The 12,484-nt window shown below is 43.5% G+C and overlaps 1 pseudogene; it reads left to right on the top strand.

The window, feature by feature from the left end:
* The first annotated feature begins 140 nt into the window (after positions 1–140).
* Positions 141–9,293, top strand: LOC105604094 (pregnancy-associated glycoprotein 1-like; annotated as a pseudogene).
* Positions 9,294–12,484: the final 3,191 nt, after the last annotated feature.

Genomic DNA, 12,484 nt, shown 5'->3' with positions numbered 1-12,484 from the left:
TGTGGTTTTTTTTTTCAGACCTGTTATTGGCCTAAAGGGCTAAAGTAGGGCATGCCAGAGCATATATAACTAGGGGCTCCTGGTCACCACTACTACTAAGAACCTGAACTTCCCTGAGTCCTTGGAACCAGGAAAGAAACATGAAGTGGCTTGTCCTCCTTGGGCCAGTGGCCTCCTCAGATTGGAGAGTCATGTATGAATTGAGACTGTAAGCCACATCATCTTCCTTTCTGTGATTTTTCTTTCCATCTGATTATCCTTCTACTCATCAGGTTTAGAACAGAATGGAATAGTTCCCTGACAATCTTAAAGTTCAACCCTTTCCTGCTAAGTACTTAACTATAGGAAATGTGGGACCCAAGGTTCTTGGTGTAGATTTGCATATTTACACAACTCTGGGGTCCAATCAGGTCATGACCTATTGAAATTGGAATGCTTTGCAATTGTTCAGTGCACAGTCAATGCAGATGTAGGTTTGGTCCTGTGGAATAGCACTTTTCTACCTTTTATTTAGCATGACCTCTTTGTTCCCTCTCTGCTTCAGTGTGTATATGTCTATGTCTGCATTCTGTATCACTATCACTTATCTCTCCATCCCTTTGGAAGTCTCTGTGAGTGGATTTCTCTCTGTGGTGTTTTCTTTTAACTTTCTACATTCCCTGAACTTGTTCCCTATCTCCTGGATTCTTTTTTCAACTCTCTCTTCTCTTTCAACTTGGAGAAAGATTAGGAGAGCTACTTATACACTGTTTTATATCTGACAAGCAGTGTGATCACAGCCAATTCACAAGCCTCTTGCATTTCAAATTCCTCCCTTGTAAAAGAGGATAGGAATCCCCCTCTACCTCCTTCCCTGAGTTTCTATGATAAGGATACAGTGGGATGGCAACAGCAGTGCCAATGGCTGTCATTGTTGAGACTTCCTATTTATCAGGTACCTTATATCCATCACTTCACTTATCCCCAAGATATTCTATTTGGAGGGTTTGAATCGTTACATTCCACCATTTTATCGAAGGGGAGAATGAGACCGCACATGGTCCTATGGCTTACCCAATATTACAGAACAGAATCTTTATTCAAACCTACGTCTTTGCCATGGAATATGCATAAAATTCTTATAATAAGGTGACTCATAAAAATGATTAGAAAATACACAGTGCTATTGCAATGACAGTTATAGCTTAACACTGACAGCTGATTGTAGGATCTTCTTTGTTTTCTTTGTCAAATGTTCGGTGAAAGAATACCTTTAAGGAAAGTGAAGACCATGAGAAATACATTAAGTGAAAAAAAAAAAAAAACATTATGGACAATTTCCTCAAGGAACATGCTTACAGACTGTCTCAGATTTCTTCTCATGGCTCTAATATAACTATTCACCCCCTGAGGAACATCATGGATGTGAGTGTTTTGGGAGGTGCTCCAAGCACCCCCTGGTGCTCTAGCCTAGCACTGGGGCTCTTCTGGAGATACCACGTGAGGTGTTGGGGCTGGGGCACCTGCAAGAGGCAGAAACACTGAGCAGCTGTGGCCCCAGACAGAGGAGAAGACACTATCATCCTCAACTCTTGGTCTTGGTGGCTGGGCCCAAAAATTACCAGGTGGCAGGTAAACATTCATTTCTGTGTCAAAGATGTGTCATTAGTTTGAGGGAGATTGTTTCTTCTGAGCAGAAGGCAATGACAACCCACTTCTGTTCTCTTGCCAAGGATGGAGAGACATGGTAGGCTGCAGTCCATGGGGTCACTAAGAATCAGACATGACTGAGCAACTTCATTTTCACTTTTCGCTTTCGTGAATTGGAGAAGGAAATTGCAACCCACTCAAGTGTTCTTGCCTGGAGAATCTCTGGGACGGTGGAGCCTGGTGGGCTGCTGTCTATGGGGTTGCACAGAATCGGACACTACTGAAGTGAATTAGCAGCAGCAGTTCCTTCTGAACTAAGGGAGTCAACTAGTTACAGGTGAAGAGTGAACCATCTCTGATCAGAAGGTAGAACCGACTGCAAAACACTTGTGAATAACCAGGTAGAGGAATTCAGTTTCCACAGAAGCAAGAACCACAGCAGTAAAAAGTTAATGAACCTGTATTTCATGTAAGGCCATCAGAGTCTAACATAGTGGTTACTGTTTTTAGATTAGAAAAGGGGCTTATTTTGTTTTCAAGAATGAGCATGCCATCCTGAGAGATAGGCAAAGAGTAAACACATGTCACATGAAAGGGTCACATGTTTGTTGTTAATTGGATGCGGTCAGAATTTAGAGGGAGTGGTTGGGGTTGATCTAGAAGGACCTCCTAGAGAAAAGGGTGCTAAGGCTGTGTTTGAAGAGACTACAGAGTTTCTCAAATGAAGGCACCAGGACTTCTCTAGGTGTCCAACGGTCCTAGAGGTCCAGTGGTTATGCCTCTGTGCTTCCAGTGCAAGAAGTACCACTTCAACACCTGGTCATAGAATCAATATCCTGCATACAATGTAGCATATGAAAAAAATATCAAAAACAAGCACCTCTGTGATCAATTCTGTGAGTTTCACAGTGGTTGGAAAGTGATCTCAAGAGATATATAGCACCCAGAGGGAGACACCAGTGTGTGATTAGAGGGTAGACAGTTCTGCACTAACCCACACTCCCTCCTTCTCCCTGTAGATGCTGTTTGACTGTAACATTACTGTTGGAACACCCCCTCAGGATTTCCAGGTTATCTTTGACACAGGCTCATCTGACTTGTGGGTGCCCTCCCTCTTTTGCCCCAGCCTAGCTTTTTGTGAGTACAGACACCCCATACCCGGACCATCCTTCACTTGCCCTGTCACCTTGTTTCCACCCTTGGCACCTGATGACACTCATGTCTTGTGTCTGCAGCTACACAGGTTAGGTTCAGACATTACAAGTCTTCTACCTTCCGACCTACCCAAGAGATCTTCACGATCGCCTATGGATCTGGGAGCATGAAGGTATTTCTTGTTTATGACACTATTCAGGTAACATGTAAAGAGAATTTGAGTCAGGACTGGCTGCGGAGTGATACCTGCTTGCAAAACAGATGCAGGACCATCTGGCAGGACCATTCCTAGCCTGACTCCCATAGACATTGGCCATCCTACTCACAGGATCCTCTGCATGGGGAGGCAGTGCCCATGGTGACACATGAGCAAATGGATTAGCTAACCCAGAGAGTGGCTTGAGGTGTGGACTTGCAGCTCCTCTGGCCATGAGCAGTTCAAGGTTCATTTTGCTGTTAGCGAGAAGAGGGGGGAAAAGCATCCACATTTATATTCACAGACTGTTCCTTGCATTTCAGATAATAATTGGTTTAATCCTGCAACAACGGCACACAACAGGTGGTCTGATTAGCTCATGAGACATATGAGGAAACTGAGGAGCAGACAGCAAGGGCCTTGCTGAAGGCACACATGTAGAGAGCAGAGATGTGGTCCCTTCTAGTGTGGGGCCCTTTGGACAGTAGGGGTCACAGGCCAGCCGAGCCAACTCTGGGTGACCTGAAACCACATCCTTAGAACTCCCAGGCTTTGATTTTCCTGAAAAATGACAATCTGGACAAGGAGAAACCCATTATACTTCAGCACTGTATCCACTGAGTGTGTCTGAGAACTCAGGTGGCAGGAGGTAGGACATCTTCAGAAGATATAGTGGGTGGAGCCCAGCCAGGTGACTCAGCTTCTAAACTCCTCTGTGCCGCTCATTAGCCAGGAACCGACATTAGTTTGGATCTCAATCATTCCTAGACTCGATTTCTGCATCTGTACATGGGGACCTTATTAGGGCCTTGATGGGTGGACCAGCACAGCTCTCAGACACTGCTGCTGTTACTGTCTTCCAAGGATCCCCCTACTCTCTTCTCTCTACACATGCAGGACGAAAGGCAGTGTGGTGATGTTTTGTGGGGTGGGTAAATCCTACTTCCAGGGAGCACTCAACTGGATATCATTGATCAAAGTGGGTGACTGGAGTGTACACATGGACTGGTAACCTCTTCCTCTGACAGTCAGCCCAGGTGATGCTCCCACTACTGTACATGGACACAGGCAGACACACACAAATACATTCTCATGCACACAGTCACACAGACATATACACCACCCATGACGACACAGGCAGACACATAGACACATGGAAACACACAAGAAGACACATATAAACATACACAGAGACACCTATAAACATGCATAGCTAGTCAGAGACACACAAGCACTCACAGAGACACATAGAAACACACATACAAACACATATACAAAAAAACACACAAGCAGATAGATATGCAAACAACCAATGGGTTCATAATCCCCGGCCTTCTGACCAGGGGTCGGACCAGGGTCTTAAAAGGGTCTGGAGAGGTCGGTGCAGCTGGGAGAGTATTGCACCTACTGCCCTGTGAGACATGGAGCATGGATGGAGGACTTTACAGTGTGCTGAACAGAGGATCAGGGAGAATTTCTCCAACCTGAACAGAGATATGATGACCAACTTTCCGGGGCTACCTGGGACATAGGAAGTTCTCAGTACAGATAAATGTCAGTTTAAAAACAGGGAAAGTCCTGAGCAAATGGGGAGAACTAGTCTCCTAAGGGAGCAACGACTGAGAAGTGTAGAGAGATTTGCTGATGTCTTAAGATTTGAAATAACTAATAAAAAAGACACCACAAGTTCATGGGCACTCAGTGGGGCAGGGGCTATAACAGAGAACCAGGAAGGTGGGATCCAGTAGTGACCTATAGACAAGAGGCATAATTGATAGGATTCTGTGTGATACCCACAGGAAAAAGGTGACCTGTCCTTTGGAGTTTCTGTGGGCTAGTCATATATTTCCTGGCCAGGGACTCAGGGTCTGAACTGGTTGTAGGAGCAGTGCTGGGAGACACCATCTCCCAGAGGAGCCCCTCTCTCCCACCACTATGAGAATCTGCTGCCCTCACAAATCTCCATCTTCACTCTGTGATTGACCCATTATTTGTTCCCCACCAGATACAGCTCTCTGGAAGTTTCTCATTCATTATTTTCACAGTCTTTATTCACTCACTAAACAGACAAGCTTTGGGGATCTACTGTGTGCCAGGCACTTTAGGGAGGCAATGAGAATAAAACTTGCCCTCACATCTAAGAAGGCAGATGCACAGGAATTGAGATATGCACATAGTGAATTGTGATTTTGGTACATGCTAGATATAAGGAAGTGTCTACAGAGACTGTCAAGAAAGGAGACTGATAAACACCGGGGGAAAGACTTCCCTGAAACCATGACAATTAAGCTGGAATCTGGAAAATGAGAAGAAATTTGCCAGTCAAAGAGCAGGGGGCTCCTTTAGGAAGAAAGACCAACTTGTGGCAAAGTGCAAAAGAGCCTGGTGTATTCAAGTACTGCATTCAAAAATGTCAAGAAAGGTGCTGTGTCAGGAGCAAAGGAAAAGAAGGCAAGAGACAAAGGGCTGTTTAGAAGACATTCAGGAAGGGGGCAGCTCTGGGGAGGCTCAGAGTGACCTTGATGCCTGCTTTGTCACAATGTCTCTCAGCACCTCCATGAAAAGAAAGGTTATTGTTTGTTTTGGCAGCTGCAATGCCCTTGTGGATGCCAGGACATCACTGATCCTTGGCCCAAGAAGACTGGTCAGTAACATCCAGAAGCTCACCAGCGCCATGCCACGAGGTTCCGAGGTGAAAGATCATGCCCCAGGGTCACTCCCAGTCTCCACACACAAGAAGTATCTCCAGGGCCAACCTCTCTCCCTCTCTCTCTAACATCACTACGTTTCATGTTTTGTGGTCAACACCCTGCCCTCTAATATCTTCACCATTAATGGTATCAACTACCCTGTCCCAGCTCAAGCCTCCATCCTCAAGAAGAGGGGAGAACCCTGAGGGGTGGTTCTCAAATAGGAACTTGCAGGAAACTTTGGGCTGTAGCTGAAAGGAGGGCTCCCTCTTCAGGCCTTCTCACACTATTGCACATGTTGCTGAGCCCTGGGGCTGGTCAGAGCCTCCCATAAGACGAACCACTTGAGAGTAAATGGCTGTCTGGGACACTGATCATCCTGAAATAAATGTAGAGACACCCCACCATGCTGCATGGTGGGAGTCACAAGGAGAGGTGAACACTCAGGTGCTCAGTCCTCAAAGAGTTTCAGTTCTATCTGAACCCTCAGATGGATGAACACGGAAAGTCAGCTCTAGCAGTCCTTGAATAAGTCATGTGACATGGAGAATGGCTGGGGACACTCCTAGTGTGCTGTCCCACCATAAGGATTAACAGTCTCCCTTCCCTTCTTTCAGTTTTCCTTGTTTCAATGATAAATTACATTGTCACCCTAGTTCTCAGACGCATCTTCCCCCAGCTCTGGTCGGGTGCCCCCTTTGTCAGTCAGGCTACCTGACCTCTCTGTGGGGAGGCTGGATGCTAATGTGAATAAAGGGTGCACAGTGACTACTCAGCCCCAGCACAGGGTGGAGGCTTCATGTCAGCTCCCTAGGGGAGTTCAGAGCTGGCTGATGGGCTCAAAGAAGGCTTTGAGGAAGAGATGGAATTTCAGGAATTCTAAAACTGTAAACTCGTGGAGCCATATGGAGGTTTGCCTGGTTCTAGGGAAAACTGCCCTGGATTCCATGCAAATGGCATCCCATGGTGCTCTGCATTGGGGCACTGGGGACTTACTCAGGGTGATGAGGGCTACAGACTGACCGGTGGGGATGGGGAACCAGAGTACATTACCCAACCAAGCCTGGAGTGGCCAAAGTGGGTGAATGCAGGCCAAAGGAGGATTCCCAGAGTTCCTAAGTTAAGTCTTCAAGAACGTGTTGTGGGCACTGCTCTATTTAAGATGGATAACCTACAATGAGTTAATGTGTAGCATGGGGAATTCCACTCAGTTATATGACAGCCTGGATAAGAGGGGTATCTTTGGGACCAGGATACAGGGATACATATGATTGAGTCACTTTCCTGTCCACCTGAAACTCAGAATATGGTTAATCAGCTATACTCCAATACAAAATAAAGTTTTTTTAAATAAAGTATGGATTTTGGGGATGCAGGAGGAGGACCAGCATTCTCTGCAAAGAAAACAAGGAGCAGGAGTCAGAAGTAAAGAAACAGGGAGAGAGGGGAACTATGGACACTCTTTTTCTTTTCTAAAAATTTCATTGAACTGGGGATAATCTTCATTGTTGGGTTAATTTCTGCTGCACAGCAAAGTGACTCAGTTACACACACACACACACACACACACACACACACACATATATTTCTTATTCTTTTTCATGTGGTATATGACTGGATATTTAATATGCTTCCTTATGCTTTGCTGTAGGACTTTGTTGTTTATCATTCCTCTATGTCCTCAACGCTGAGTCCACCACTCCCCCACACCCTTCCTCATGTCAACCTCATATCTTGGCCCTTTTTGGTTGTGGATGAACTCTCATATTCCCTACTAAAGGGAAAATTACCAGGGTCCAGCCCCGGTGGATCCAGGGTAATTTGAAGCAGGGACGGCTTGGCAAGAGAGATGTATAGATTTAGAAAGAGATAAAGAAAGAGTTTGCAGTTAAGAAAATAGAGGAGAGAAAGAGGCTGTATTCCTTGGTTTACGTGGAAAGCTAATAAAACCTTGAGACAAGAGGTTTGCACCATCTACGTAGGCCACTGGTGCCCACTCGAATAGTGGAGAGTGCCCTGCCTTGGGCTCCTTCTCACGTGGGTCTTAGAAGCCAGGGCAAGTAAGTAGACATGGCAAGCCTCCATGCCCCAGATGGGAATTCAGCCAGAAAATAGAGTAAAGAAGACACAGGGGAACCAGTCATTCCAGAAACTGGCCCGTCCTTTATTGTCTGGAAAAGCTTTTTATACTTTTGCTTGTACATAGAGATCAATGGAGAATACAAAATTATGCAGTGTCAGCAGCCCTGACTCTTATCGAGACCAGGCTTTCTCTCTGAATACCTAGCTGTATACACAAGTCTTGGGTGATTTACATCATCTTCTGGCCAGAAGGCCTATTAGCATTTTACAGCCCTTTTCTGATAAGGGTCTGTCAACCAGAAAACTTATTTGCCTTAATAGTGTTGTTCTTCCCAAAGTCTGGTGCCACTCTCAGAAAGCACTAAATGAAGTTACATTCTTACATAGCAAGGACACAACAATTTATAACAAGGAAAGAGGAGTACAGTGATTTATAACAAAAAGAAAGTTCATTAACTCAAAAGTCTAGTGTTGCTAACATCAAAACTACTATATTCCTTTTTCTATATCACAATTACATTGATTAATATCCTTCAGGTGCCTAAAAGATAAAGAATATGGAGGCCTGGAAGCAGTCAATGACTCAACAGTGAAACCCATCACCAATATAATTTTTTGCTTTTTAGAAAAGGCTCTATATCTTTAAGATGCTTTAAGCTTTCTATATCTTTAAGATGCCTCTCACGGTTGGGGAGCGTAAACAATCACCTGTAGTTGTAAAAATCCGGACAGACCAGTCAGGTAAGTTAAAGCCATCAGAAGGATTTAAGCCGAGACATTCCTTTTATATGCAGAAGACTATTAACTGGAGCTCTAAGTTAATTCTTTTTAGAGGAAGGTGGTGGGGGACAGCCCCCTATCAATGTGAGAGGAGTTGGTGAAAGCATAATGCAGTAAGGCAGGCAGACTCTGGTTTTGGGTGTAGATATTCGAGAAAATTCAGTGAGGCTCCCTTAAGTCCCGGCTTGCCTTTGCCTGTCAGACCCCCTAACCTCATGACCTTTGCCACGGGCGGGACTCCATCTGCTGCCTCCTGGCACTTATAGAGATGGGAATACCAGACCATCTTACCTGCCTTCTGAGAAATCTGTATGCAGGTCAAGAAGCAACAGTTAGAACTGAACATGGAACAGCAGACTGGTTCCAAATAGGAAAAGGAGTATATAAAGGCTGTATATTGTCACCTTGGTAATTTAACTTATATACAGAGTACATCATGTGAAATGCCCAACTGGATGAAGCACAAGCTGGATTCAAGATTGCTGGGAGAAATATCAATAGCCTTGGATATGCAGAAGACACTACCCTCATGGCAGAAATTGAAGAGGAACTAAAGAGCCTCTTGATGAAAGTGAAATAGGAGAGTTAAATATCTGGTTTAAACTTCACATTCAGAAAATGAAAGTCATGGCATTTGGTCCCATCACTTCATGACAAATAGATGGGGAAACAATGGAAACAGTGAGAGACTTTTTATGTTCGGGGACTCCAAAATAACTGCAGACGATGACTGCAGGGATGAAATTAAGAAGCTCATTTGAAGAAAAACTATGACAAACCTATACAATTTTTTTTTTAATGTAGAGACATTAATTTGCTGAAAAAGTTCAGTATAATAAAAGCTATGATTTTTCCAGTTGTCATGTATGGATGTGACAGTTGCACCATAAAGAATGGTGAGCAATGAAGAATTGATGGTTTTGAACTTTGATGTTGGACAAGATTCTTGACAGTCCCTTGGACTACAAGGAGATCCACCCAGTCATCCTAAAGGATATCAATCCTGAATATTCATTGAAAGGACCGATGCTGAAATTGAACCTCCAATACTTTGGCCAACTGATGTGAAGAACTGACTCATTAGAAAAGGGCCTGTTACTGGGAAAGCTTGAAGCCAGGAGGAGAAGAAGATGACAGAGGATGAGATGGTTGGATGGAGTCACCTACTCTATGGACATGAGTTTGCCCAAGCTCCAGGAGTTTGTGAAGAACAGCGAGCCCTGGCATGCTGCAGTCCATAGGGCTGCAAAGAGTTGGACATGACTGAGTGACTGAATTGAACTGAACATACCACATAGCAAATACTTTTTGTAATGTGCATGTTTCTCCAGCAAGACTGGGGCTCCCTAAGGCCCCAACACATATCCTCAATCAAATTTGCACCCATGCACAGAGGTCATTGCCTAGCATTCACAAGACATTCAATGAGTTCTGATTGCAGGGGGACCTCCATTTTAGTCAACATAAAGGAATAAAGGACGCATTTATCCTCCTGTCTCAACTAACTCCAAAGTAGAAAAGACAAGTGAAGAGCATTGTTTTACATCAAACATCTGGCATCAGAGAATGGATTTCTGAGGTAGGGAGCAAGCAAAGAGAGTTCTACAGTTGCCCCAACTCTAGAATTAGTCTCCAACATATACATGGAAGGTGTACCTAGGCAGAGACAAACAGTCTCCCCAAGAAGAGAGATTTATGACTCTATATATTTAGAGTTCACAGGAGAGAGCTACATGCAGAGAACTGTAGGAAGGTATAGGTGATACCCTTCCAGTTTTCTGCAGAGAGTTGATATTACTGGTCTGAATTATAGGGAACAATCATTGAGTCTCAAATTGCACCATGTCTACTTCTGCCCCCACCCACCAGGGTGGAAATTACTCATTAAAAATAAATAAATTTATTTATTTTAATTGGAAGCTAATTGCTTTACAATATTGCATTGGTTTTGCCATACATCAACGTGAATCCGCCATGGGTGTACATGTGTTCCCCCTCCTGAACCCCCCTCCCACCTCCCTCCCTGTACCATCCCTCTGGGTCATCCCAATGCACCAGCCCCAAGCATCCTGTAAAATGCATCAAACCTGGACTGGCGATTTGTTTCATATATATTATACAAGTTTCAATGCCATTCTCCCAAATCATCCCACCCTCTCCCTCTCCCACAGAGTCCAAAAGACTGTTCTATACATCTGTGTCTCTTTTGCTATCTCGTATACAGGGTTATCGTTAATATCTTTCTAAATTCCATATATATGCGTTAGTGTACTGTACTGGTGTTTTTCCTTCTGGCTTACTTCACTTTGTATAATAGGCTCCAGTATCATCCACCTCATGAGAACTGATTCAAATGTATTCTTTTTAATGGCTGAATAATACTCCATTGTGTATATGTAGCACGGCTTTCTTTCTTTCTTTCTTTCTTTTCTTTTTGTTTTTGTTTTTGTTTTTGAGTCAACAGAACTTTATTCCCTCACATTTCTGGAGGCTGGAAGTCCCAAATCAAAGTGTTGACAGTGTTGGTTTTTCCTGAGGCTTTTTTCCTTGGTTTACAGATAGAAGCCTTTTCATTGTGTCTTCACATGTTCTTCCCTCTGTCTATGTTGTTTGTGTCCTTCTCATCTAACGACACCAGTCATATTACATTAGGTCCCACCCATATGCCTTTATTTCAAACTCTTTAAAGGCCCTATCTTCAAATGCAGTCACATTATAAAGTTCTGGCAGTGGGTCTTCAACTTGTGAACTTGGGGGATACTATTCAGTTTATAACAAGGCTAACTAAATTTATTTTTTATATTATCTTTTGATGGAGTAGTTTATTCCAGCTGTATCCATTACTCTTTTTGGTGAGAGAAGGGTTTAAAAACCAGTAAACTTTATTGCCAATCACCCCCTGGTGTTTCCAAACATGGCTGAATAACCAATGTCACATTCAAAGCAAAGCAAGAGAAACCCATTCAGGGTACAATTCTCTGTCAAAATCATCCAGAACCATGGGGATTTAGAGGTTACCACAGAAAGCTATCTAAAGCTATCCAAACTGTTATCTCTACCTATTTTTTTAGCATTTCACATTACCTCACAATCTTTTAAGGACAGAGGGTTAAATTACTTAACTTTTGTGTTTCAGTCATTTTCTTTTCATAGGTAGTGGGGTTTATATTTCTTTTTTAATGTATTTTTTAATATAAATTTATTTATTTTAATTGGAGGTTAACTTCTTTAAATATTGTATTGGTTTTGCCATACATCAACATGAATCCGCCACAGGTATACACGTGTTCCCCATCCTGAACCCTCCTCCCTCCTCCCTCCCCATACCATCCCTCTGGGTCGTCCCAGCACACCTGCCCCAAGCATCCAGTATCATGCATCAAACCTGGACTGGCAATTCATTTCCTATATGATACTATACATGTTTCTATGCCATTCTCCTAAATCATCCCACCCTCTCCCTCTCCAACAGAGTCCAAAAGACTGTTCTATGTATCTGTGTCTCTTTTGCTGTCTCGCATACAGGGTTATCTTTACCATCTTTCTAAATACCATATATATGCGTTAGTATACTGTATTGGTGTTTTTTTTCTCTGGCTTACTTCACACTATATAATAGGCTTCAGCATCATCCACCTCATTAGAACTGATTCAAATGTATTCTTTTTAATGGCTGAGTAATACTCCATTGTGTATATGTACCAAAGCTTTCTTATGCATTCATCTGCTGATGGACATCTAGGTTGCTTTAGTGTCCTGGCTATTATAAATAGTGCTGCGATGAACATTGGGGTACACGTGTCTCTTTCAATTCTGGTTTCCTTGATGTGTATGCCCAGCAGTGAGATTGCTGGGTCCTAAGGCAGTTCTATTCCCAGTTTTTTAAGGAATTTCCACAGTGTTTTCCATAGTGGCTGTACTAGTTTGCATTCCCATGAACAGTGTAAGAGGA

Source organism: Ovis aries, chromosome 21, assembly GCF_016772045.2.
Source record: "Ovis aries strain OAR_USU_Benz2616 breed Rambouillet chromosome 21, ARS-UI_Ramb_v3.0, whole genome shotgun sequence".
NCBI lineage: Eukaryota > Metazoa > Chordata > Mammalia > Artiodactyla > Bovidae > Ovis > Ovis aries.
Note: the sequence above shows the minus strand (reverse complement) of the source record. Positions and strands in the feature narration are given on the sequence as shown.